Source organism: Lolium perenne, chromosome 5 (assembly GCF_019359855.2).
Source record: "Lolium perenne isolate Kyuss_39 chromosome 5, Kyuss_2.0, whole genome shotgun sequence".
Classification (NCBI taxonomy): domain Eukaryota; kingdom Viridiplantae; phylum Streptophyta; class Magnoliopsida; order Poales; family Poaceae; genus Lolium; species Lolium perenne.
Genome location: NC_067248.2, coordinates 211,498,485 through 211,526,435, shown reverse-complemented (window position 1 = coordinate 211,526,435; position 27,951 = coordinate 211,498,485). Strand labels below are relative to the sequence as shown.

At 42.1% G+C, this 27,951-nt stretch overlaps 1 long non-coding RNA gene across 1 annotated transcript; it reads left to right on the top strand.

Moving 5' to 3' along the window:
• Positions 1-375: 375 nt before the first annotated feature.
• On the top strand, positions 376-15,430 carry LOC127301836 (uncharacterized). The gene is made up of 3 exons (XR_007852493.2): positions 376-437; positions 13,663-14,067; positions 15,214-15,430. It is a non-coding gene; the product is annotated as an uncharacterized lncRNA (long non-coding RNA).
• Positions 15,431-27,951: the final 12,521 nt, after the last annotated feature.

The following is a 27,951-nucleotide window of genomic DNA, read 5'->3' as shown; positions in this document are numbered from 1 at the left end:
ATCTTCAATAACGGCTAGGGTAAAAAAAACTCCCTCGGTGGGCCGGTGGTGCTGATGCTACTCTTTTTAGCCATCTATGTCTCCCCATAAGAGTTGGAAAGTATTTATTATGAGGATGAGAGTAAGAACTAAATATACCTTTCGTGCATGAATCTGACTAATGTTAATCTTTGTAATACTATAAGAAAGGGAAATACATATTGGCTCTAGGGTGCCACACACCTCTATACTTAGAAAAAAATCTACACTACTTAAAAAGAAGAAGTTCCTCCGTTTTCTGCCACCAATTTCGTCGTCGTCGCCCTCTTGGGCCTGGTCGAGCTTCATCTTCGCCCCTTTGGCTTGCCCATATTCGTTCTCCACTTCCTTCCGAGCGAGGAGGCTGAGGCAGCCATTTGATCCAAAAACCGAGCGATTCACCATGCTCCCGACCTAGGGTACTGATACGTCTCCAACGTATCGATAATTTCTTATGTTCCATGCTTGTTTTATGATGATACACACATGTTTTATACATACTTTATGTCATATTTATGCATTTTCCGGCACTAACCTATTAACGAGATGCCGAAGAGCCGGTTGCTGTTTTCTGCAGTTTTTGGTTTCAGAAATCCTAGTAAGGAAATATTCTCGGAATCAGACGAAATCAACGCCCAGGATCTTATTTTTCCACGAAGCTTTCAGAAGTCCGAAAGGGAAACGAAGTGGGGCGATGAGGCGGCGACACGCCAGGGCGGCGCGGCCCTAGCGTGTGGGTCCCTCGCGTCGCCCCTAAACCTACCTCTCCGCCTATAAGAAGCCTTCGTCGATAATAACTCCAGTACCGAGAGACACGATACGGAAAACCTTCCAGAGAAGCCGCCGCCAATCCCATCTCGGAGGATTCAGGAGATCGCCTCCGGCACCCTGCCGGAGAGGGGAATCATCTCCCGGAGGACTCTTCACCGCCATGGTCGCCTCCGGAGTGATGTGTGAGTAGTTCACCCCTGGACTATGGGTCCATAGCAGTAGCTAGATGGTTGTCTTCTCCTCATGTGCTATCATTGTTCGATCTTGTGAGCTGCCTAATATGATCAAGATCATCTATTTGTAATGCTACATGTTGCGTTTGCTGGGATCCGATGAATATAAAATGCTATGTTATGTTGATTATCAATCTATCATCTATGTGTTGTTTATGATCTTGCATGCTCTCCGTTATTAGTAGAGGCTCTGGCCAAGTTGTTACTTGTAACTCCAAGAGGGAGTATTTATGCTCGATAGTGGGTTCATGCCTCCATTAAATCTGGGACAGTGACAGAAAGTTCTAAGGTTGTGGATGTGCTATTGCCACTAGGGATAAAACATCAATGCTTTGTCTAAGGATATTTGTGTTGATTACATTACGCACCATACTTAATGCAATTGTCTATTGTTTGCAACTTAATACAGGAAGGGGTTCGGATGATAACCTGAAGGTGGACTTTTTAGGCATAAATGCATGCTGGATAGCGGTCTATGTACTTTGTCGTAATGCCCAATTGAATTTCACACTACTCATCATAATATGTATGTGCATTGTCATGCCATCTTTATTTGTCAATTGCCCAACTGTAATTTGTTCACCCAACATGCTATTTCTTATGGGAGAGACACCACTATCGAACTGTGGACCCCGGTCCATTCTTTACATCGAATACAATCTACTGCAATTCTCGTTCTTACTGTTTTCTGCAAACATCATCATCCACACTATACATCTAATCCTTTGTTACAGCAAGCCGGTGAGATTGACAACCTCACTGTCACGTTGGGGCAAAGTAATTTGGTTGTGTTGTGCAGGTTCCACGTTGGCGCCGGAATCCCTGGTGTTGCGCCGCACTACACTCCGCCGCCATCAACCTTCAACGTGCTTCTTGGCTCCTACTGGTTCGATAAACCTTGGTTTCTTACTGAGGGAAACTTGCCGCTGTACGCATCACACCTTCCTCTTGGGGTTCCCAACGGACGCGTGCTGTACGCGTATCAAGCAACATTTTTCTGGCGCCGTTGCCGGGGAGATCAAGACACGCTGCAAGGGGAGTCTCCACTTCCAATCTCTTTACTTTGTTTTTGTCTTGCCTTATTTCATTTACTACTTTGTTTGCTGCATTATATCAAAATACAAAAAAAAAATTAGTTATTTGCTTTACTTTATTTACTATCTTGCTTGCGTTCTCCATATTAAAAACACAAAAAAATTAGTTACTTGCATTTACTTTACTTATTTCATCATGTTTCCTCCTAAGTTTACTCTAAAAGATATACATGTAGGAGAAGGGTCTATCATTGGAAGAGATAATATAGAAGCATTTTTCACCCATGTTAGCATGGATGAAGATTTTGAAGATATACCATTATTAAAAGCTGCTCCTACTTATGAAAGTGCCTCTGCCTGTTTAGTACACATGTTCGAAACTAGATTTATTAGTCTCAATCCCATGATACAACACATGTTTCTTACACTTTCTGATATGGAGAGGGGAGAAAAGAGAGATTTTGTTTTAAAAGTCCTTGATAGAGAATTTGAAGATATAGCCAAAGAAGCTAGAAAAGTTTTTATTAAGCATAAGAGGCTTGGTTTGTTCACCGGTTTTAAAAGAACACTTGAAAAGATGCACATGAAAAGAATAAGGTACACTAATAACGTTAATGATGGTGGGGAGATTAAAGCACCGATACCTAGTAAGCTCCTAGGAATGCATGAAGCTCTAGAAAATAACTATGCTTGGCTTGTCCCTGAAAATTTGTTTGATGAGAATAGCAAGCCTAAGACTAATGAAAAGGGAGCCTCTGAAACTTACATATACAAGATACAATGCATAGTTGAGAAAACTCCAAACCCCGATGCTGATGACTCATCTCTTGATGTCACTTGATTCACACTTTCTGCGCCTAGCTGAAAGGCGTTAAAGAAAAGCGCTTATGGGAGATAACCCATGATTTACTTCTGCACTTTTGTTTTATATTTGAGTCTTGAAAGTTGTTACTGCTGTAGCAACCTCTTCTTATCTTAATTTTATTGCATTGTTGTGCCAAGTAAAGTCTTTGATAGTAAGGTTCATACTAGATTTGGATTACTGCGCAGAAACAGATTTCTTGCTGTCACGAATTTGAGCAGTATTCTCTGTAGGTAACTCAGAAAAATCTGCCAATTTACGTGAGTTATCCTCAGATATGTACGCAACTTTCATTCAATTTGAGAATTTTCATCTGAGCAAGTCTGGTACACCTGTAAAATTCGTCTTTACATACTGTTCTGTTTTGACAGATTCTGCCTTTTATTTCGCATTGCCTGTTTTGCTATGTTTGATGGACTTCTTTATTAAATTAACTTTCATTAGCTTTGTGCAATGTCCAGAAGTGTTAAGAATGATTATGTCACCTCTGAACATGTGAATTTTGATTATGCACTAACCCTCTAATGAGTTGTTTTGAGTTTGGTGTGGAGGAAGCTTTCAAGGATCAAGAGAGGAGGATGATACAATATGATCAAGGAGAGTGAAAGCTCTAAGCTTGGGGATGCCCCGGTGGTTCATCCCTGCATATTTCAAGAAGACTCAAGCATTTAATCTTGGGGATGCCCAAGGCATCCCCTTCTTCATCGACAACATTATCAGGTTCCTCTAGTGAAACTATATTTTTATTCCATCACATCTTATGTGCTTTACTTGGAGCGTCTGTTTGTTTTTGTTTTGTTTTTGTTTGAATAAATTGGATCCTAGAATTCATTGTGTGGGAGAAAGACACGCTCCACTGTTGCATATGGACAAATATGTCCTTAGCTTTACTCATAATGTTCATGGCGAAGGTTGAAACTGCTTCGTTAATTGTTATATGGTTGGAAACGGGAAATGCTACATGTGGTAATTGGAATAATGTCTTGAATAATGTGATACTTGGCAATTGTTGTGCTCATGTTTAAGCTCTTGCATCATATACTTTGCACCTATTAGTGAAGAAATACATAGAGCTTGCTAAAATTTGGTTTGCATGATTGGTCTCTCTAAGGTCTAGATATTTTCTAGTAAGGGTTTGAACAACAAGGAAGACAGTGTAGAGTCTTATAATGCTTGCAATATGTTTTTATGTGAGCTTTGCTGTACCGGTTCATACTTGTGTTTTCTTCAAACAACCTTGCTAGCCTAAGCCTTGTATTGAGAGGGATTACTTATCATGCATCCGAAATCCTTGAGCTAAAAACTATGCCACTTGTGTCCACCATACCTACCTACTACATGGTATTTCTCTGCCATTCCAAAGTAAATTGCTTGAGTGCTATCTTTAAACACTTCAAAAGTTATTACCTCTTATTTGTGTCAATGTTTTATAGCTCATGAGGAAGTATGTGTTGTTTATCTTTCAATCTTGTTGGGCAACTTTCACCAATGGACTAGTGGCTTCATCCGCTTATCCAATAATTTTGCAAAAAGAGCTGGCAACGGGGTTCCCAGCCCCAAATTAATTAACTTTCATAATTTACAAATAGACACTCCTCCATGGTATGTGATTGTTGGACGGCACCCGAGGATTCGGTTAGCCATGGCTTGAGAAAGCAAAGGTGGGGAGGAGTGTCATCTAAATAAAACTAAAATAAAAAGGCATTCCTTCATGGTATGAGATTGTTGGCAGGCACCCGAGGATTCGGTTAGCCATGGTTTGTGAAAGCAAGGTTGGAAGGAGTGCCACCCAAAAATAAAAATCTTTCATGGGAGCCGCTCTTTGAAAGTCTGTCTGGCAAGGGGGTTAGAGTGCCCACTGCCATTCGTTGACAACAACAAACACCTCTCAAAACTTTACTTTTATGCTCTCTTTATGTTTTCAAAATAAAAAGCTCTAGCACAAATATAGCAATCAATGCTTCCCTCTTCGAAGGGCCATTCTTCTACTTTTATGTTGAGTCAGTTTACCTATTTCCTTCCATCTTAGAAGCAAACACTTGTGTTAACTGTGCATTGATTCTTACATGTTTGCCTATTGCACCTTGATACGTCTCCGACGTATCGATAATTTCTTATGTTCCATGCCACATTATTGATGATATCTACATGTTTTATGCATACTTTATGTCATATTTATGCATTTTCCAGCACTAACCGATTAACGAGATGCCGAAGAGCCAGTTGTTGTTTTCTGCTGTTTTTGGTTTCAGAAATCCTAGTAAGGAAATATTCTCGGAATTGGACGAAATCAACGCCCAGGGGCCTATTTTCACACGAAGTTTCCATAAGACCGAAGAGGAGACGAAGTGGGGCCACGAGCTGGCGACACAATAGGGCGGCGCGGCCCAGCCCTTAGCCGCGCGGCCCTAGCGTGTGGGGCCCCCGTGCGGCCCCCTGACCTGCCCTTCCGCCTACATATAGTCTTCGTCGCGAAACCCCCAGTACCGAGAGCCACGATACAGAAAACCTTCCAGAGACGCCGCCGCCGCCAATCCCATCTCGAGGGATTCAGGAGATCGCCTCCGGCACCCTGCCGGAGAGGGGAATCATCTCCCGGAGGACTCTTCACCGCCATGGTCGCCTCCGGAGTGATGAGTGAGTAGTTCACCCCTGGACTATGGGTCCATAGCAGTAGCTAGATGGTTGTCTTCTCCTAATTGTGCTTCATTGTCGGGTCTTGTGAGCTGTCTAACATGATCAAGATCATCTATCTGTAATGCTATATGTTGTGTTTGTTGGGATCCGATGGATAGAGAATACTATGTTATGTTGATTATCAATTTATATCTATGTGTTGTTTATGATCTTGCATGCTCTCCGTTATTAGTAGAGGCTCTGGCCAAGTTTTTAATCTTAACTCCAAGAGGGAGTATTTATGCTCGATAGTGGGTTCATGCCTCCATTAAATGCAGGACGGATGACAAAGTTCTAAGGTTGTGGATATGCTGTTGCCACTAGGGATAAAACATTGATGCTATGTCCGAGGATGTAGTTATTAATTACATTACGCACCATACTTAATGCAATTGTCTGTTGTTTGCAACTTAATACTGGAAGGGGTTCGGATGATAACCTGAAGGTGGACTTTTTAGGCATAGATGCATGCTGGATAGCGGTCTATGTACTTTGTCGTAATGCCCAATTAAATCTCACTATACTCATCATATCATGTATGTGCATGGTCATGCCCTCTCTATTTGTCAATTGCCCAACTGTAATTTGTTCACCCAACATGCTATTTATCTTATGGGAGAGACACCACTAGTGAACTGTGGACCCCGGTCCATTCTTTTACATCGAATACAATCTACTACAATACTTGTTCTACTGTTTTCTGCAAACAATCATCATCCACACTATATATCTAATCCTTTGTTACAGCAAGCCGGTGAGATTGACAACCTCACTGTTACGTTGGGGCAAAGTACTTTGGTTGTGTTGTGCAGGTTCCACGTTGGCGCTGGAATCCCTGGTGTTGCGCCGCACTACATCCCGCCGCCATCAACCTTCGACGTGCTTCTTAGCTCCTACTGGTTCGATAAACCTTGGTTTCTTACGGAGGGAAACTTACTGCTGTACGCATCACACCTTCCTCTTGGGGTTCCCAACGGACGCGTGTTGAACGGAAAAGACATACGTCAACCACGCGCAGCAAGCAGAATTTCTGGCGCCGTTGCCGGGGAGATCAAGACACGCTGCAAGGGGAGTCTCCACATCCCAATCTCTTTACTTTATTTTTGTCTTGCTTTATTTTATTTACTACTTTGTTTGCTGCACTAAAACAAAATACAAAAAAATTAGTTGCTAGTTTTACTTTACTCGCTATCTTGTTTGCTATATTAAAAACACAGAAAAAAAATTGGTTACTTGCATTTGCTTTACTTATTTCAACATGTTTCCTTTTAATTTTACTGTAAAAGATATACCTGTGGGACAAGGGTCTATAATTGGAAGAGATAATATAGAAGAATTTTTCACCCATGTTAGTATGCATGAAGATCTTAAAGATATACCCCTTGCAAAAGTTGTCCCTACTTATGAAGATGCCTCTGTTTGTTTGGTACGCATGATGGAAGCTAGATTTATTAGTCTCAACCCCATGATACAACACATGTTTCTTACACTTTCTGATATGGAGAGGGGAGAGAAGAGAGATTTTGTTCTAAAAGTCTTAATGCGAGAATTTGCGGATATAGCTAAAGAAACTAGAAAAGTTTTTAGTAAGCATGAGAGGCTTGGTATGATCACCGATTTTAAAAGAACACTTGAAAAGATGGATATGGATAGAATTAAGTACACTAATAATGTTAATGATGGTGGGGAGATTAAAGCACCAATACCATGTAAGCTCCTAGCGATGCATGAAGCTCTAGATGATAACTATGCTTGGCTTGTTCCTGAAAATTTGTTTGATGAGAGTAGCAAGCCCAAAACTAATGAAAAGGGAGCCGCTGAAACCTATGTATCCAAAATACTATGCATGGTTGAGAAAACTCCAAACCCCGCTGTTAATGCTTCATCTCTTGATAACACTTGATACACACTTTCTGCGCCTAGCTGAAAGGCGTTAAAGAAAAGCGCTTATGGGAGACAACCCATGTTTTTTTTACTACAGTACTTTATTTTATATTTGAGTCTTGGAAGTTGTTACTAATGTAGCAACCTCTCCTTATCTTAGTTTTGTGCATTGTTGTGCCAAATAAAGTCGTTGATAGTAAGGTTCATACTAGATTTGGATTACTGAGCAGAAACAGATTTCTTTGCTGTCACGAATCTGGGCATAATTCTCTGTAGGTAACTCAGAAAATTATGCCAATTTACGTGAGTGATTCTCAGATAAGTACAAAACTTTCATTCAATTTGAGAATTTTCATTTGAGCAAGTCTGGTGCCTCTTAGAAATTCGTCTTTACGAACTGTTCTGTTTTGACAGATTCTGCCTTTTATTTCGCATTGCCTGTTTTGATATGCTTGATGGATTTTTCGATTCCATTGACTTTCAGTAGCTTTGTGCAATGCCCAGAAGTGTTAAGAATGATTATTTCACCTCTGAACATGTAAATTTTAATTGTGCACTAACCTTCTAATGAGTTGTTTTGAGTTTGGTGTGGAGGAAGTTTTCAAGGATCAAGAGTGGGAGATGATACAATATGATCAAGGAGAGTGAAAGCTCTAAGCTTGGGGATGCCCCGGTGGTTCACCCCTGCATATTTCAAGAAGACTCAAGCGTCTAAGCTTGGGGATGCCCAAGGCATCCCCTTCTTCATCGACAACATTATCAGGTTCCTCTAGTGAAACTATATTTTTATTCCATCACATCTTATGCACTTTGCTTGGAGTGTCGGTTTGTTTTTATTTTTGTTTTGTTTGAATAAAATGGATCCTAGCATTCATTGTGTGGGAGAGAGACACGCTCCGCTGTTGCATATGGACAAATATGTCCTTAGGCTTTACTCATAATATTCATGGCGAAGGTTGAATCTTCTTCGTTAATTTGTTATATGGTTGGAAACGGGAAATGCTACATGTAGTAATTGCTAAAATGTCTTGGATAATTTGATACTTGGCAATTGTTGTGCTCATGTTTAAGCTCTTGCATCATATACTTTGCACCTATTAATGAAGAAATACATAGAGCTTGCTAAAATTTGGTTTGCATAATTGGTCTCTCTAAGGTCTAGATAATTTCTAGTATTGAGTTTGAACAACTAGGAAGACGGTGTAGAGTCTTATAATGTTTACAATATGTCTTTTATGTGAGTTTTTCTGCACCGGTTCATCCTTGTGTTTGTTTCAAATAACCTTGCTAGCCTAAGCCTTGTATCGAGAGGGAATACTTCTCATGCATCCAAAATCCTTGAGCCAAACACTATGCCATTTGTGTCCACCATACCTACCTACTACATGGTATTTCTCCACCATTCCAAAGTAAATTGCTTGAGTGCTACCTTTAAATTTCTATTCTCTACCTTTGCAATATATAGCTCATGGGACAAATAGCCTAAAAACTATTGTGATATTGAATATGTACTTATGCACTTTATCTCTTATTAAGTTGCTTGTTGTGCGATAACCATGTTCCTGGGGATGCCATCAACAACTCTTTGTTTAATATCATGTGAGTTGCTATGCATGTCCGTCTTGTCTGAAGTAAGGGAGATTTACCACTCATTTAATGGTTAGAGCATGCATAATGTTAGAGAAGAACATTGGGCCGCTAACTAAAGCCATGATCCATGGTGGAAGTTTCAGTTTTGGACAAATATCCTCAATCTCATATGAGAAAATTAATTGTTGTTGAATGCTTAAGCATTAAAGAGGAGTCCATTATCTGTTGTCTATGTTGTCCCGGTATGGATGTCTAAGTTGAGAATAATCAAAAGCGAGAAATCTAATGCGAGCTTTCTCCTTAGACCTTTGTACAGGCGGCATAGAGGTACCCCTTTGTGACACTTGGTTAAAACATGTGTATTGCGATGATAATCCAAGTAATCCGAGCTAATTAGGACAAGGTGCGGGCACTATTAGTATACTATGCATGAGGCTTGCAACTTGTAGGATATAATTTACATGACACATATGCTTTATTACTACCGTTGACAAAATTGTTTCTTGTTTTCAAAACCAAAGCTCTAGCACAAATATAGCAATCAATGCTTCCCTCTGCGAAGGGCCTTTCTTTTACTTTTATCTTGAGTCAGTTCACCTATTTCTCTCCATCTCAAGAAGCAAACACTTGTGTGAACTGTGCATTGATTCCTACATACTTGCATATTGCACTTGTTATATTACTTTGCATTGACAACTATCCATGAGATATACATGTTATAAGTTGAAAGCAACCGCTGAAACTTAATCTTCCTTTGTGTTGCTTCAATACCTTTACTTTGAATTATTGCTTTAATGAGTTAACTCTTATGCAAGACTTATTGATGCTTGTCTTTAAGTACTATTCATGAAAAGTCCTTGCTTTATGATTCAGTTGTTTACTCATGTCATTACCATTGTTTTGATCGCTGCATTCATTACATATGCTTACAATAGTATGATCAAGGTTATGATGGCATGTCACTCCAGAAATTATCTTTGTTATCGTTTACCTGCTCGGGACGAGCAGAAACTAAGCTTGGGGATGCTGATACGTCTCCGACGTATCGATAATTTCTTATGTTCCATGCCACATTATTGATGATATCTACATGTTTTATGCATACTTTATGTCATATTTATGCATTTTCCGGCACTAACCTATTAACGAGATGCCGAAGAGCCGATTCTTTGTTTTCTGCTGCTTTTGGTTTCAGAAATCCTAGTAAGGAAATATTCTCGGAATTGGACGAAATCAACGCCCAGGGGCCTATTTTCACACGAAGCTTCCAGAAGACCGAAGAGGAGACGAAGTGGGGCCACGAGCTGGCGACACAATAGGGCGGCGCGGCCCAGCCCTTGGCCGCGCGGCCCTAGCGTGTGGGGCCCCCGTGCGGCCCCCTGACCTGCCCTTCCGCCTACATATAGTCTTCGTCGCGAAACCCCCAGTACCGAGAGCCACGATACGGAAAACCTTCCAGAGACGCCGCCGCCGCCAATCCCATCTCGGGGGATTCAGGAGATCGCCTCCGGCACCCTGCCGGAGAGGGGAATCATCTCCCGGAGGACTCTTCACCGCCATGGTCGCCTCCGGAGTGATGAGTGAGTAGTTCACCCCTGGACTATGGGTCCATAGCAGTAGCTAGATGGTTGTCTTCTCCTAATTGTGCTTCATTGTCGGGTCTTGTGAGCTGTCTAACATGATCAAGATCATCTATCTGTAATGCTATATGTTGTGTTTGTTGGGATCCGATGGATAGAGAATACTATGTTATGTTGATTATCAATTTATATCTATGTGTTGTTTATGATCTTGCATGCTCTCCGTTATTAGTAGAGGCTCTGGCCAAGTTTTTACTCTTAACTCCAAGAGGGAGTATTTATGCTCGATAGTGGGTTCATGCCTCCATTAAATCTGGGACAGTGACAGAAAGTTCTAAGGTTGTGGATGTGCTGTTGCCACTAGGGATAAAACATTGATGCTATGTCTGAGGATGTAGTTATTGATTACATTACGCACCATACTTAATGCAATTGTCTGTTGTTTGCAACTTAATACTGGAAGGGGTTCGGATGATAACCTGAAGGTGGACTTTTTAGGCATAGATGCATGCTGGATAGCGGTCTATGTACTTTGTCGTAATGCCCAATTAAATCTCACTATACTCATCATATCATGTATGTGCATGGTCATGCCCTCTCTATTTGTCAATTTCCCAACTGTAATTTGTTCACCCAACATGCTATTTATCTTATGGGAGAGACACCACTAGTGAACTGTGGATCCCGGTCCATTCTTTTACATCGAATACAATCTACTACAATACTTGTTCTACTGTTTTCTGCAAACAATCATCATCCACACTATACATCTAATCCTTTGTTACAGCAAGCCGGTGAGATTGACAACCTCACTGTTACGTTGGGGCAAAGTACTTTGGTTGTGTTGTGCAGGTTCCACGTTGGCGCTGGAATCCCTGGTGTTGCGCCGCACTACATCCCGCCGCCATCAACCTTCGACGTGCTTCTTGGCTCCTACTGGTTCGATAAACCTTGGTTTCTTACTGAGGAAAACTTACTGCTATACGCATCACACCTTCCTCTTGGGGTTCCCAACGGACGCGTGTTGAACGGAAAAGACATACGTCAACCACGCGCAGCACACCTATTATATTACTTTGCATTGACAACGATCCATGAGATATACATGTTACAAGTTGAAAGCAACCGCTGAAACTTAATCTTCCTTTGTGTTGCTTCAATGCCTTTACTTTGAATTTACTGCTTTATGAGTTAACTCTTATGCAAGACTTATTGATGCTTGTCTTGAAAGTACTATTCATGAAAAGTCTTTGCTATATGATTCAGTTGTTTAACCATTGTCTTTACCATTGCTACGAATCGCTGCATTCATTACATGTGCTTACAATAGTATTGATCAAGATTATGATAGCATGTCACTTCAGAAATTATCTTTGTTATCTTTTACCTACTCGGGGACGAGTAGGAACTAAGCTTGGGGATGCTGATACGTCTCCAACGTATCGATAATTTCTTATGTTTCATGCTTGTTTTATGATGATACATACATGTTTTATACATACTTTATGTCATATTTATGTATTTTCCGGCACTAACCTATTAACGCGATGCCGAAGAGCCAGTTGCTGTTTTCTGCTGTTTTTGGTTTCAGAAATCCTAGTAAGGAAATATTTTCGGAATTGGACGAAATCAACACCCAGGATCTTATTTTTCCACGAAGCTTCCAGAAGTCCGAAAGGGAAACGAAGTGGGGCGACGAGGTGGCGACACGCCAGGGCGGCGCGGCCCAGGCCCTGGCCGCGTGGCCCTAGCGTGTGGGTCCCTCGCGTCGCCCCTAAACCTACCTCTCCGCCTATAAGAAGCCTTCGTCGATAATAACTCCAGTACCGAGAGCCACGATACGGAAAACCTTCCAGAGATGCCGCCGCCACCAATCCCATCTCGGGGGATTCAGGAGATCGCCTCCGGCACCCTGCCGGAGAGGGGAATCATCTCCCGGAGGACTCTTCACCACCATGGTCGCCTCCGGAGTGATGAGTGAGTAGTTCACCCCTGGACTATGGGTCCATAGCAGTAGCTAGATGGTTGTCTTCTCCTCATGTGCTATCATTATTCGATCTTGTGAGCTGCCTAACATGATCAAGATCATCTATCTGTAATGCTACATGTTGCGTTTGTTGGGATCCGATGAATATAGAATGCTATCTTATGTTGATTATCAATCTATCATCTATGTGTTGTTTATGATCTTGCATGCTCTCTGTTATTCGTAGAGGCTCTGGCCAAGTCGTTACTTGTAACTCCAAGAGGGAGTATTTATGCTCGATAGTGGGTTCATGCCTCCATTAAATCTGGGACAGTGACAGAAAGTTATAAGGTTGTGGATGTGCTGTTGCCACTAGGGATAAAACATCAATGCCTTGTCTAAGGATATTTGTGTTGATTACATTAAGCACCATACTTAAGGCAATTGTCTGTTGTTTGCAACTTAATACTGGAAGGGGTTCGGATGATAACCTGAAGGTGGACTTTTTAGGCATAGATGCATGCTGGATAGCGGTCTATGTACTTTGTCGTAATGCCCAATTGAATTTCACACTACTCATCATAATATGTATGTGCATTGTCATGCCATCTTTATTTGTCAATTTCCCAACTGTAATTTGTTCACCCAACATGCTATTTCTTATGGGAGAGACACCACTAGTGAACTGTGGACCCCGGTCCATTCTTTACATCGAATACAATCTACTGCAATTCTCGTTCTTACTGTTTTCTGCAAACATCATCATCCACACTATACATCTAATCCTTTGTTACGGCAAGCCGGTGAGATTGACAACCTCACTGTCACGTTGGGGCAAAGTAATTTGGTTTGGTTGTGCAGGTTCCACGTTGGCGCCGGAATCCCTGGTGTTGCGCCGCACTACACACCGCCGCCATCAACCTTCAACGTGCTTCTTGGCTCCTACTGGTTCGATAAACCTTGGTTTCTTACTGAGGGAAACTTGCCGCTGTACGCATCACACCTTCCTCTTGGGGTTCCCAACGGACGCGTGCTGTACGCGTATCAGGTACCGCCACCCCGCCGCCGCTCCCTCTTGCAGTAAAGGCCGGGGGAGGCGAGTTGGTGTTCCTCTACGCGGACTGCGGCGGCGCTGCCTTGGTCCCCGAAGAGTGGTTTCCGGCTACCCACGGCGGCCGAGATCGCCGCGTCGTTGTGGCCCGATCTCCTCCACGGTGACGGCGTCGCAGGGGGCGGATACAGGTCGCGTCGTTGTTGATCGATCTCCTCCACGGCGACGACGTCACAAAAGGCGGATACGAGAGATGTTGTGGCGAGCGATTGAGATATCGCAGCCACCGAAATCACTACGACCATCGTCCATGGCAGAGGATGAGCAGGATGGGGCCTGGGCGCACGAGATCCCTCCGACCCTGCTGCCAAGATCCCTCCGAGACCACGTCGACCGGATCCGGTACTCACATCACCCAGATCTGTCCGATTTACCATGCCTGCTTGTAGGTTTGTGTGTGATCTTTACTGTGTCATTTTTGCACTTTCGCATCACGGAATTACGGTCGTACCAATGTCAGGTTTCCTGTCATATTTCCAATATATGTTTCCAGTGACTTTATCAGCAGTATCGGTGTGGCATGCTCTAGGCGAACTATTAGGACATTAGAAAAATCTTTGTAATTGATCTGATTTTCTCTACGATCCAGAAATTTGGTCTTGATTATGTATGTTTTTTGTCACCAGAATACTGCAGCCAGCAACAAACCGTAATATATTGAGTTGTGTTTACAGCCAATTTTGCCTGCCACAACCTGCAAGTGTGCAATCCTTGCGATGCCTTCATTCTATACGCAATTCACATAACGGCTTGATTTAGGAGCGGCACACCTGTCAAGTTAGTTTATATGTATCTTTTAACCAAAAAAATCAACCAAGCAAACCATATGAATGTTTCGCTTTTTTATCTTAAGAATAAAATCCCAAATGTAAGTTGGTCTATAATGTTCTATCATTGCTTTTTGAAATATGATTTTGTATATAGAAATGATATGTCGGCATACTTTTCTTGATAATTTCTATCAGATATGTAGCTATCTTGTTAGCTTTTCTTAAATCAAATTTGCTTTGTGATAATATGAGAGAGTGGCATTTGTTATTATTGCAACAAGTACTGAAACTATTAGATTAACTTATACATATCCGACAGACTTTTCCCACTGCTAAAGAAATACCCATCTGAATTGCATGTTAAATGTTCATGGTAATTCCCAAGTATTGATGTCTAGGATGCTTTAGCTGTTCTTATTTCACATGTAATAGGACGAGGTAGTTCAAATTAATGCATGTAACAGGTCAAAGAGACTGATCTGTTTGTATGCTTGTAAAACGGTGACAGAACTTGCATAATACGGCCATTCACCATATTTCATTGTAGCATGAGCTGATTAGCGATGACAAGTGCTGCAAGTAAATGGTTGACCAGTCTCGCTTAGTTTGGCAGAGTTGTTTCTCTTTCTAGCCATCTCAGGCACCATATTTCAGTTCTTAAGATGCAATTCTAAACTACAGATAAGCGGCTCATGATTATGTTGATTCTGAACTGCAGATCAAAGGCGGGGCTGTGGGCTAATTTCATGATAATGATTAGATCCAATTGCGGTTTCTGATCCTCCTACTGTTGGGCTAAGATAGTGGTTCAATCTTCCGAACTCATTCCTCATAACTCCAAGATTAATCTTGATTGATGAGTGAACTGTATGTTTGAGATGAGGCTGTATTAGATTCTATGGATCCATATTTGCATCAAAAAACTATACACCTTATATCTAGAAAGGAGGGGGTATATTAATATTCCAGGATACATTCACTGCCTACAAGTGCATACAATGAATGTTTGAATCCTTTTCGTGAAAAAAAACGGATTTGCGTCAAAGATGTAGCTGATCCTCTTATCGCTGGTGAATGTTTGCATCCTTTTCATGAAAGTTGTAGCGGAACTTCTTATCGTTGATGAATGACCAAAACTGTCATCATCTGAAGAATTGTTTAACAAATCAATGAATGGTTAAAAAAATCCTTGAAAAATTCTTATGTTTTACTATTTACATAGACTAAACGGTGCTACTTTAAGTTAGAATACAACTTGACAGTATGCAGAACATGGCGGTTGAATGATGCTGGCAGGAGGAAAAGAGGGATGCAATTTCTAAAGGTTTATATATACTATTTTGAGGATGACAGGTATGGAATTTCGCAATGGTACTATGTGTCCTATACTTATAGTTAAGTAGCGACGGTGGCGCAAGGGCGACATGGTTCTATCGACGCTGCAGTGGGGGCCGAGGAGACACGGTACATCCCGCACCTTTGCTTGTTGGCTGGTCTCCTAAATACCTGCAGGCTACATCTACAGCTGCTGGTTCTTGTTTAAAATCGTGGTTTTGAATTCTTGATATGAGAGACGTCAAGCAAAGGTTTATATTTACTATTTTGAGGATGACATGTATGGAATTTCGCAATGGTACTATGTGTCCTATACTTATAGTTAAGTAGCGATGGTGGCGCAAGGGCGACATGGTTCTATCGACGCTGCAGTGGGGGCCGAGGAGACACGGTGCATCCCGCACCTTTGCTTGTTGGATGGTCTCCTGAATGCCTGCAGGCTACATCTACAGTAAGTCACTGCTGGTTCTTGTTTAAAATCGTGGTTTTGAATTCTTGATATGATTACATGTAAGCTGGGGGTAAGTAGGCAATTATTTCATGTTTAATCTTGTCACTTGGTCGGTCCATGGGAAATGAAACTCCTATAAGAAATTAGTAATATATTGTGCCGTAAAACTTCTCGTGCGCCTTTAAGCATGATTTAAGTGTCTACAAAATTTATAAACAATATTTGACAATGCTTCGAGAGATAGTTACCTGATAACAGAAATAACAACTTTTGTAACAAATAGTTAAATTTATGATTTGGAATTCTTTATTGAACAGTTAGTATTTTATTTACTGAATTTTGTTTCAGGTTCATGTTTATCCTTTTCTAAAAAAAGTTGTTTGCATCAGATTACTTTTTGTTGTACGCCATCTGATTAATTGAGTCATAAAATATAATGCGGAGATTGGAGGAGAAGAAAGCAAAGGAAATCGGTCTGTGTTGTCTGCCTTCAATGGTTAGCGAAGCAAGGTGATTGATTCACAAAACCCATTCCCTATTTACCCGCTTAAAACTACTCTTGTATATTACCTGATTAACAAAAAAATCTCCGTGCGATGGATTCCAGAATGCTAGGCACCGCACGCTGCAGCCAACACTAGTAGAAAATGAGGCTTCCATCCAGCCCCATTAGTCCTCAAATCTTTCGAACCGTGACTAATGGGATCTTTAGTCGCGGTTCGGGAGGCGAACCGCGACCAAAGGCCTGGGCCCAGGGCGCTCGCTGGCGGCAGCCCCTCCCCTATATATACCAATCCAGCAGCCAGCACTTAGCCATTTGGAGCCATTCTCTTCACAAACTTCACAAAGGGTGTTAGGTTTGCTTTTGGTTCCTCTTATGCACACAAGGTGTTTGATGAAATGCCCCAAGAGTATGAAACAAACATGATATGACGTGTCGGAGCCACACTTGAGCTTCCTCATTTATTTTTTCCTCCTCGATCGCGGTTAGCAACTTGAACCTTTCATGTGTCATTGATAAAATTTGCATATGTGTGTAGTTCATTGTTTGATTTCTATTGTTTGTAGTTAGTTAATTAGTTTAACAAATGCATGATGGTTAATTATATATTTTATATTATAATAAAGCAGATGAATCGGCAATGGATGTACGGTAACCGACTCTCCGGCGAGTTCACTACGGGTTTGAAAGATTTCCTCGTAGTGGCTAATGCGAACAAGCAGGGGGGTTTTGTTATCTGTCCATGTGTTGCCTGTAAGAATCAGAAGGGTTACTCTTCCTCAAGAGATGTTCACATGCACCTGCTTCGGCAGGGTTTCATGCCAAGCTATAATTGTTGGACCAAGCATGGAGAAAGAGGGGTTATAATGGAAGAAGATGAAGAAGGGGATGATTTCATCGATGACAACTATCTTGATCATTTTGTTGATACTTTCATGGAGGATGCTGAAGGTGGGGAAGGTGAAGGGGAAGGTGAAGAAGAGGCACGTGATGAGCCCGTTGATGATCTTGGTCGGACCATTGCTGATGCACGGAGAAGCTGCGAAACTGAAAAGGAGAGGGAGAATTTGGATCGCATGTTAGAGGATCACAAAAAGTCGTTGTACCCCGGATGCGATAATGGTCTGAAAAAGCTGGGCTGCACACTGGATTTGCTGAAATGGAAGGCACAGGAAGGTGTAGCTGACTTAGGATTTGAAAACTTGTTGAAAATATTGAAGAATATGTTTCCAAAGAATAACGAGTTGCCCGCCAGTACGTATGAAGCAAAGAAGGTTGTCTGCCCTCTAGGTTTAGAGGTTCTGAAGATACATGCATGCATCAACGACTGCATCCTCTACCGTGATGAATACGAGAATTTGAATGAATGCCCGGTATGCACTGCATTGCGTTATAAGGTCAGAGGAGATGACCCTGGTGACGATGTTGAGGGCCAGAAACCCAGGAAGAGGGTTCCCGCCAAGGTGATGTGGTATGCTCCTATAATACCACGGTTGAAACGTCTGTTCAGGAACAAAGAGCATGCCAAGTTGTTGCGATGGCACAAAGAGGACCGTAAGTCGGACGGGCAGTTGAGACACCCCGCAGATGGAACGCAATGGAGAAAGATCGACAGAGAGTTCAAAGATTTTGCAGCTGATGCAAGGAACATAAGATTTGGTCTAAGTACAGATGGCATGAATCCTTTTGGCGAGCAGAGCTCCAGCCATAGCACCTGGCCCGTGACTCTATGCATCTACAACCTTCCTCCTTGGTTGTGCATGAAGCGGAAGTTCATTATGATGCCAGTGCTCATCCAAGGTCCGAAGCAACCCGGCAACGACATCGATGTGTACCTGATGGCGTGTAACTCACACGTTCGTTGGGAACCCCAAGAGGAAGGTATGATGCGCACAGCAGCAAGTTTTCCCTCAGAAAGAAACCAAGGTTTATCGAACCAGGAGGAGCCAAGAAGCACGTTGAAGGTTGATGGCGGCGGGATGTAGTGCGGCGCAACACCAGGGATTCCGGCGCCAATGTGGAACCTGCACAACACAACCAAAGTACTTTGTCCCAACGAAACAGTGAGATTGTCAATCTCACCGGCTTGCTGTAACAAAGGATTAACCGTATTGTGTGGAAGATGATTGTTTGCAGAAAACAGTAGAACAGTATTGCAGTAGATTGTATTTCAGTAAAGAGAATTGGACCGGGGTCCACAGTTCACTAGAGGTGTCTCTCCCATAAGATAAACAGCATGTTGGGTGAACAAATTACAGTTGGGCAATTGACAAATAAAGAGGGCATGACCATGCACATACATATCATGATGAGTATAGTGAGATTTAATTGGGCATTACGACAAAGTACATAGACCGCCATCCAACTGCATCTATGCCTAAAAAGTCCACCTTCAGGTTATCATCCGAACCCCCTCCAGTATTAAGTTGCAAAGCAACAGACAATTGCATTAAGTATGGTGCGTAATGTAATCAACAACTACATCCTTAGACATAGCATCAATGTTTTATCCCTAGTGGCAACAGCACAACACAACCTTAGAACTTTCTGTCACTTGTCCCTGTGTGTCAATGCGGGCATGAACCCACTATCGAGCATAAATACTCCCTCTTGGAGTTACAAGCATCTACTTGGCCAGAGCATCTACTAGTAACGGAGAGCATGCAAGATCATAAACAACACATAGATATAACTTTGATAATCAACATAACAAGTATTCTCTATTCATCGGATCCCAACAAACGCAACATATAGAATTACAGATAGATGATCTTGATCATGTTAGGCAGCTCACAAGATCCGACAATGATAGCACAATGGGGAGAAGACAACCATCTAGCTACTGCTATGGACTCATAGTCCAGGGGTAGACTACTCACACATCACACCGGAGGCGACCATGGCGGCGTAGAGTCCTCCGGGAGATGATTCCCCTCTCCGGCAGCGTGCCGGAGGCGATCTCCTGGATCCCCCGAGATGGGATCGGTGTTGGCGGCGTCTCTGGAAGGTTTTCCGTATCGTGGCTCTCGGTACTGGGGGTTTCGTCACGGAGGCTTTAAGTAGGCGGAAGGGCAAGTCAGGAGGGGGCACGGGGGCCCCACACCATAGGCCGGCGCGACCAAGGGGGGGGGGGCGCGCCGCCCTAGGGTTTGGGCACCACGTGGCCCCACTTCGTTTCGTCTTCGGACTTCTGGAAGCTTCGTGGCAAAATAGGCCCCTGGGCGTTGATTTCGTCCAATTCCGAGAATATTTCCTTACTAGGATTTCTGAAACCAAAAATAGCAGAAAACAAAGAATCGGCACTTCGGCATCTTGTTAATAGGTTAGTTCCAGAAAATGCACGAATATGACATAAAGTGTGCATAAAACATGTAGATAACATCAATAATGTGGCATGGAACATAAGAAATTATCGATACGTCGGAGACGTATCAGCATCCCCAAGCTTAGTTCTGCTCGTCCCGAGCAGGTAAAACGATAACACGTATAATTTTCGAGTGACATGCCATCATAATCTTGATCATACTATTTGTAAAGCATATGTAGTGAATGCAGCGATCAAAACAATGTATATGACATGAGTAAACAAGTGAATCATAAAGCAAAGACTTTTCATGAATAGCACTTCAAGACAAGCATCAATTAAGTCTTGCATAAGAGTTAACTCATAAAGCAATAATTCAAAGTAAAGGCATTGAAGCAACACAAAAGAAGATTAAGTTTCAGCGGTTGCTTTCAACTTGTAACATGTATATCTCATGGATATTGTCAACATAGAGTAATATAATAAGTGCAATAAGCAAGTATGTAGGAAGCAATGCACAGTTCACACAAGTGTTTGCTTCTTGAGGTGGAGAGAAATAGGTGAACTGACTCAACATTGAAAGTAAAAGAATGGTCCTCCATAGAGGAAAAGCATCGATTGCTATATTTGTGCTAGAGCTTTGATTTTGAAAACATGAAACAATTTTGTCAACGGTAGTAATAAAGCATATGTATCATGTAAATTATATCTTACAAGTTGCAAGCCTCATGCATAGTGTACTAATAGTGCCCGCACCTTGTCCTAATTAGCTTGGACTACCGGATCATCACAATGCACATGTTTTTACCAAGTGTCACAAAGGGGTACCTCTATGCCGCCTGTACAAAGGTCTAAGGAGAAAGCTCGCATTGGATTTCTCGCTATTGATTATTCTTCAACTTAGACATCCATACCGGGACAACATAGACAACAGATAATGGACTCCTCTTTTATGCATAAGCATGTAACAACAATTAATAATTTTCTCATTTGAGATTGAGGATATATGTCCAAAACTGAAACTTCCACCATGGATCATGGCTTTAGTTAGCGGCCCAATGTTCTTCTCTAACAATATGCATGCTTAACCATAAGGTGGTAGATCTCTCTTACTTCAGACAAGACGGACATGCATAGCAACTCACATGAAATTCAACAATGAATAGTTGATGGCGTCCCAAGTGAACATGGTTATCGCACAACAAGCAACTTAATAAGAGATAAAGTGCATAATTACATATTCAATACCACAATAGTTTTTAAGCTATTTGTCCCATGAGCTATATATTGCAAAGGTGATGATGGAATTTTAAAGGTAGCACTCAAGCAATTTACTTTGGAATGGCGGAAAATACCATGTAGTAGGTAGGTATGGTGGACACAAATGGCATAGTGGTTGGCTCAAGTATTTTGGATGCATGAGAAGTATTCCCTCTCGATACAAGGTTTAGGCTAGCAAGGCTTATTTGAAACAAACACAAGGATGAACCGGTGCAGCAAAACTCACATAAAAGACATATTGAAAACATTATAAGACTCTACACCGTCTTCCTTGTTGTTCAAACTCAATACTAGAAATTATCTAGACCTTAGAGAAACCAAATATGCAAACCAAATTTTAGCATGCTCTATGTATTTCTTCATTAATGGGTGCAAAGCATATGATGAAAGAGCTTAATCATGAGCACAACAATTGCCAAGTATCACATTACCCAAGACATTTATAGCAATTACTACATGTATCATTTTCCAATTTTAACCATATAACAATTTAACGAAGGAGAAACTTCGCCATGAATACTATGAGTAGAAACCAAGGACATACTTGTCCATATGCTACAGCGGAGCGTGTCTCTCTCCCATAAAGTGAATGCTAGGATCCATTTTATTCAAACAAAACAAAAAACAAAAACAAACCGACGCTCCAAGAAAAGCACATAAGATGTGATGGAATAAAAATATAGTTTCAGGGGAGGAACCTGATAATGTTGTCGATGAAGAAGGGGATGCCTTGGGCATCCCCAAGCTTAGACGCTTGAGTCTTCTTAGAATATGCAGGGGTGAACCACCGGGGCATCCCCAAGCTTAGAGCTTTCACTCTCCTTGATCATGTTGCATCATACTCCTCTCTTGATCCTTGAAAACTTCCTCCACACCAAACTCGAAACAACTCATTAGAGGGTTAGTGCACAATAAAAATTAACATATTCAGAGGTGACACAATCATTCTTAACACTTCTGGTCATTGCATAATGCTACTGGACATTAGTGGATCAAAGAAATTCATCCAACATAGCAAAAGAGGCAATGCGAAATAAAAGGCAGAATCTGTCAAAACAGAACAGTTCGTATTGACGAATTTTAAAATGGAACCAGACTTGCTCAAATGAAAATGCTCAAATTGAATGAAAGTTGCGTACATATCTGAGGATCATGCACGTAAATTGGCATAATTTTCTGAGTTACCTACAGGGAGGTGGACCCAGATTCGTGACAGCAAAGAAATCTGGAACTGTGCAGTAATCCAAATCTAGTACTTACTTTTCTATCAACGGCTTTACTTGGCACAACAAAACACAAAACTAAGATAAGGAGAGGTTGCTACAGTAGTAAACAACTTCCAAGACACAAAATAAAAACAAAGTACTGTAGGTAAAAACATGGGTTGTCTCCCATAAGCGCTTTTCTTTAACGCCTTTCAGCTAGGCGCAGAAAGTGTGTATCAAGTATTATCAAGAGATGGTGTGTCAACCTTACCTTGGGCTTTGCCCTTACCTTTCTTATTGTTTTTCTTTCCCTTTGGTTTAGGAAATATATGATTTCCCCCTGGTATAGAGGTGAATTTCAGAGTGCCTTCTCCAACATCAATGACTGCTCCCAATAGTTTCAGCAGGGATCTTCCGAGTATGAGTTTTCCTGTTTCAACAACAAGATAATCAATGGATATTGTTCTTCCAAGAATGGTTGTATGCACACCTGCGGCTATTCCTTTAGGAATTATAGTAGAGTTATCAATGAGAGTTATTTCTTCTCCTCCTTCATCGACTCCCCAAAGTTTCAAAGATTTATAAATACTTTCAGGCATAAGGCAAAATTCATACATAATATCACAGTAGGCATGGAGAGTTCGATCACCGATAACAATTTTAACAGTAGGATCCCACAATGAAAGTTTAGAGTTCACTAAAACTTGTTCAAGATGATTACGAACGTGGCAATAGTTATCATCCAAGCGAGATGAACTTATCTCGAGATTGTTTAATCTACTATATATGCTAATGAGGGCTGAATCAAAGTTATTAGCTGAATCATGTGATGCAACCAACTTCTTTATGGCATTAAAAGCTTGATCCCCATTGCAATGAAGGAAATCTCCTCCCACTAAAGTATCCAAAGCATATCTATAGCGAACCATAAGACCAAAATAAAAATTACTAAGGAGCAAACTTAGAGTCATTTGAGGTTCAGTTTTACGATAAGAAGTAAAAATTCTAGACCAAGCATCCTTAAAACTCTCCTCATCCCCTTGTTTAAAAGTGAAGACTAATTCTTCAGGCGAAGAAGTAACAGGTTCAGAGCTAGACATGGTAACAAAAGTAACTAATTTTTTTGAATTTTTAGTATAGAGTGCAAGACAGTAAATAAAGCAAACTAGATAAAGTAAATGCAAGTAACTAATTTTTTTGTGTTTTTGATATAGCAAACAAGATAGCAAATAAAGTAAAACTAGCAACTAATTTTTTTGTATTTTGATTTAGTGCAGCAAACAAAGTAGTAAATAAAACTAAGCAAGACAAAAACAAAGTAAAGAGATTGAGAAGTGGAGACTCCCCTTGCAGCGTGTCTTGATCTCCCCGGCAACGGCGCCGCGTAAATTTAGCTTGATGGCGTGTAACTCACACGTTCGTTGGGAACCCCAAGAGGAAGGTATGATGCGCATAGCAGCAAGTTTTCCCTCAGAAAGAAACCAAGGTTTATCGAACCAGGAGGAGCCAAGAAGCACGTTGAAGGTTGATGGCGGCGGGATGTAGTGTGGCGCAACACCAGGGATTCCGGCGCCAACGTGGAACCTGCACAACACAACCAAAGTACTTTGTCCCAACGAAACAGTGAGGTTGTCAATCTCACCGGCTTGCTGTAACAAAGGATTAACCGTATTGTGTGGAAGATGATTGTTTGCAGAAAACAGTAGAACAGTATTGCAGTAGATTGTATTTCAGTAAAGAGAATTGGACCGGGGTCCACAGTTCACTAGAGGTGTCTCTCCCATAAGATAAACAGCATGTTGGGTGAACAAATTACAGTTGGGCAATTGACAAATAAAGAGGGCATGACCATGCACATACATATCATGATGAGTATAGTGAGATTTAATTGGGCATTACGACAAAGTACATAGACCGCCATCCAATTGCATCTATGCCTAAAAAGTCCACCTTCAGGTTATCATCCGAACCCCCTCCAGTATTAAGTTGCAAAGCAACAGACAATTGCATTAAGTCTGGTGCGTAATGTAATCAACAACCACATCCTTAGACATAGCATCAATGTTTTATCCCTAGTGGCAACAGCACAACACAACCTTAGAACTTTCATCACTTTGTCCTGTGTCAATGCAGGCATGAACCCACTATCGAGCATAAATACTCCCTCTTGGAGTTACAAGCATCTACTTGGCCAGAGCATCTACTAGTAACGGAGAGCATGCAAGATCATAAACAACACATAGATATAACTTTGATAATCAACATAACAAGTATTCTCTATTCATCGGATCCCAACAAACGCAACATATAGAATTACAGATAGATGATCTTGATCATGTTAGGCAGCTCACAAGATCCGACAATGATAGCACAATGGGGAGAAGATAACCATCTAGCTACTGCTATGGACTCATAGTCCAGGGGTAGACTACTCACACATCACACCGGAGGCGACCATGGCGGCGTAGAGTCCTCCGGGAGATGATTCCCCTCTCCGGCAGGGTGCCGGAGGTGATCTCCTGGATCCCCCGAGATGGGATCTGCGTTGGCGGCGTCTCTGGAAGGTTTTCCGTATCGTGGCTCTCGGTACTGGGGGTTTCGTCACGGAGGCTTTAAGTAGGCGGAAGGGCAAGCCAGGAGGGGGCACGGGGGCCCCACACCATAGGCCGGCGCGGCCAAGGGGGGGCCGCGCCGCCCTAGGGTTTGGGCACCCCGTGGCCCCACTTCGTTTCGTCTTCGGACTTCTGGAAGCTTCGTGGCAAAATAGGCCCCTGGGCGTTGATTTCGTCCAATTCCGAGAATATTTCCTTACTAGGATTTCTGAAACCAAAAACAGCAGTAAAACAAAGAATCGGCACTTCGGCATCTTGTTAATAGGTTAGTTCCAGAAAATGCACGAATATGACATAAAGTGTGCATAAAACATGTAGATAACATCAATAATGTGGCATGGAACATAAGAAATTATCGATACGTCGGAGACGTATCAGTACCTAAGGCCATTAGTTGATGAACTTTTACAGTTGTGGGGCAGACCTGGTGTACGTGTGTGGGATGAGCACAAAGAAGAGGAATTTGACCTACGAGCGTTGCTTTTCGTAACCATCAACGATTGGCCTGCTCTTAGTAACCTTTCCGGACTATCAAATAAGGGATACAATGCATGCACGCACTGCTTACATGAGACTAAAAGTGTATATTTGCCAAATTGTAAGAAGAACGTGTACCTTGGGCATCGTCGATTTCTTCCGAAAATTCATCCAGTAAGAAAGAAAGGCAAGCATTACAACGGCAAGGCAGATCACCGGCCGAAGCCTGCGGAACGTACTGGTGCTGTGGTATTTGATATGGTCAAGGATTTGAAAGTCATCTTTGGAAAGGGTCCTGGCGGACAATCAGTTCCGCAGGGAGCTGACGGGCGCGCACCCATATGGAAGAAGAAATCTATAATCTGGGAGCTAGAATATTGGAAAGTCCTAGATGTCCGCTCTGCAATCGACGTGATGCATGTTATGTAGGATAACGTTGCATAGAAAACAAAAAATTTCCTACCGCGAGCACGCAATCCAAGCCAAGATGCAATCTAGAAGACGGTAGCAACGAGGGGATGATCAAGACTAACCCTTGAAGAGATTCCAAAGCCTATAAGAGTAGGCTCTTATTGCTGCGGTAGACGATCACTTGCCGCTTGCAAAAGCGCATAGAAGATCTTGATCACGATCGCTTCCGGCGCCACGAACGGGCAGCACCTCCGTACTCGGTCACACGTTCGGTTGTTGGTGAAGACGACGTCCACCTCCCCGTTCCAGCGGGCAGCGGAAGTAGTAGCTCCTCTTGAATCCGACAGCACGACGGCGTGGTGTCGGTGGTGGTGGAGAAATCCGGCGGAGCTTCGCTTAAGCGTGCGGGATGTGGTGGAGGAGAGAGACCGCTAGGGTTTGGGGAGAGAGGGGGGTTGGGCGCCGGCCCTCTAAGGGGTGCGGCCAAGGCTGAGGCTTGAAGTGGTCAGCCCCCTCTCTATGCCCCTCATTATATAGGTGGAAGCCCCAAGAGTTCTAGTCCAAGTCTTCGAATAAGACCCCAACACTAAAAACTCCCATATGTGGGAAACCTACTCAAGGAGGGAGTCCTACCCAAGGTGGGACTCCCACCTTTCCTTGAGGTGGGTTGGCCGGCCACCCTAGGGGAGTCCATCTTGGACTCCTCCCCTTTAGGGTTGGCTGGTCATGCAAGTGGAGTCTCTTCGGGACTCCACTTTCCAAAGTGCCATTCTTCCGGACTTTTCTAGAACCTTCTAGAACCTGCCATAAATGCACCGGATCATTTCCAAACTTGAAATATGACTTCCTATATATGAATCTTATTCTCCGGACCATTCCGGAACTCCTCGTGATGTCCGGGATCTCATCCGGGACTCCGAACAAATATTCGAACTCCATTCCATATTCAAGTACTACCATTTCAACATCCAACTTTAAGTGTGTCACCCTACGGTTCGAGAACTATGCGGACATGGTTGAGTACTCACTCCGACCAATAACCAATAGCGGGATCTGGAGATCCATAATGGCTCCCACATATTCAACGATGACTTTAGTGATCGAATGAACCATTCACATATATTACCAATTCCCTTTGTCTCGCGATATTTTACTTGTCCGAGGTTTGATCTTCGGTATCACTCTATACCTTGTTCAACCTCGTCTCCTGACAAGTACTCTTTACTCGTACCGTGGTATGTGGTCTCTTATGAACTCATTCATATGCTTGCAAGACATTAGACGACATTCCACCGAGAGGGCCCAGAGTATATCTATCCGTCATCGGGATGGACAAATCCCACTGTTGATCCATATGCCTCAACTCATACTTTCTGGATACTTAATCCCACCTTTATAGCCACCCATTTACGCAGTGGTGTTTGGTGTAATCAAAGTACCTTTCCGGTATAAGTGATTTACATGATCTCATGGTCATAAGGACTAGGTAACTATGTATCGAAAGCTTATAGCAAATAACTTAATGATGAGATCTTATGCTACGCTTAATTGGGTGTGTCCATTACATCATTCATATAATGATATAACCTTGTTATTAATAACATCCAATGTTCATGATTATGAAACTAATCATCCATTAATCAACAAGCTAGTTTAAGAGGCATACTAGGGACTTCTTGTTGTCTACATATCACACATGTACTAATGTTTCGGTTAATACAATTATAGCATGATATATAAACATTTATCATAAACATATGAATCATTCACATAGACTATATATATCCTTAGTTCTTCTAAAGTACTCAAGGATATTCTTACTGTTGTCCAATGATCATCATATGAATCATTCTGGTATATGCTCATAACACTTTATAG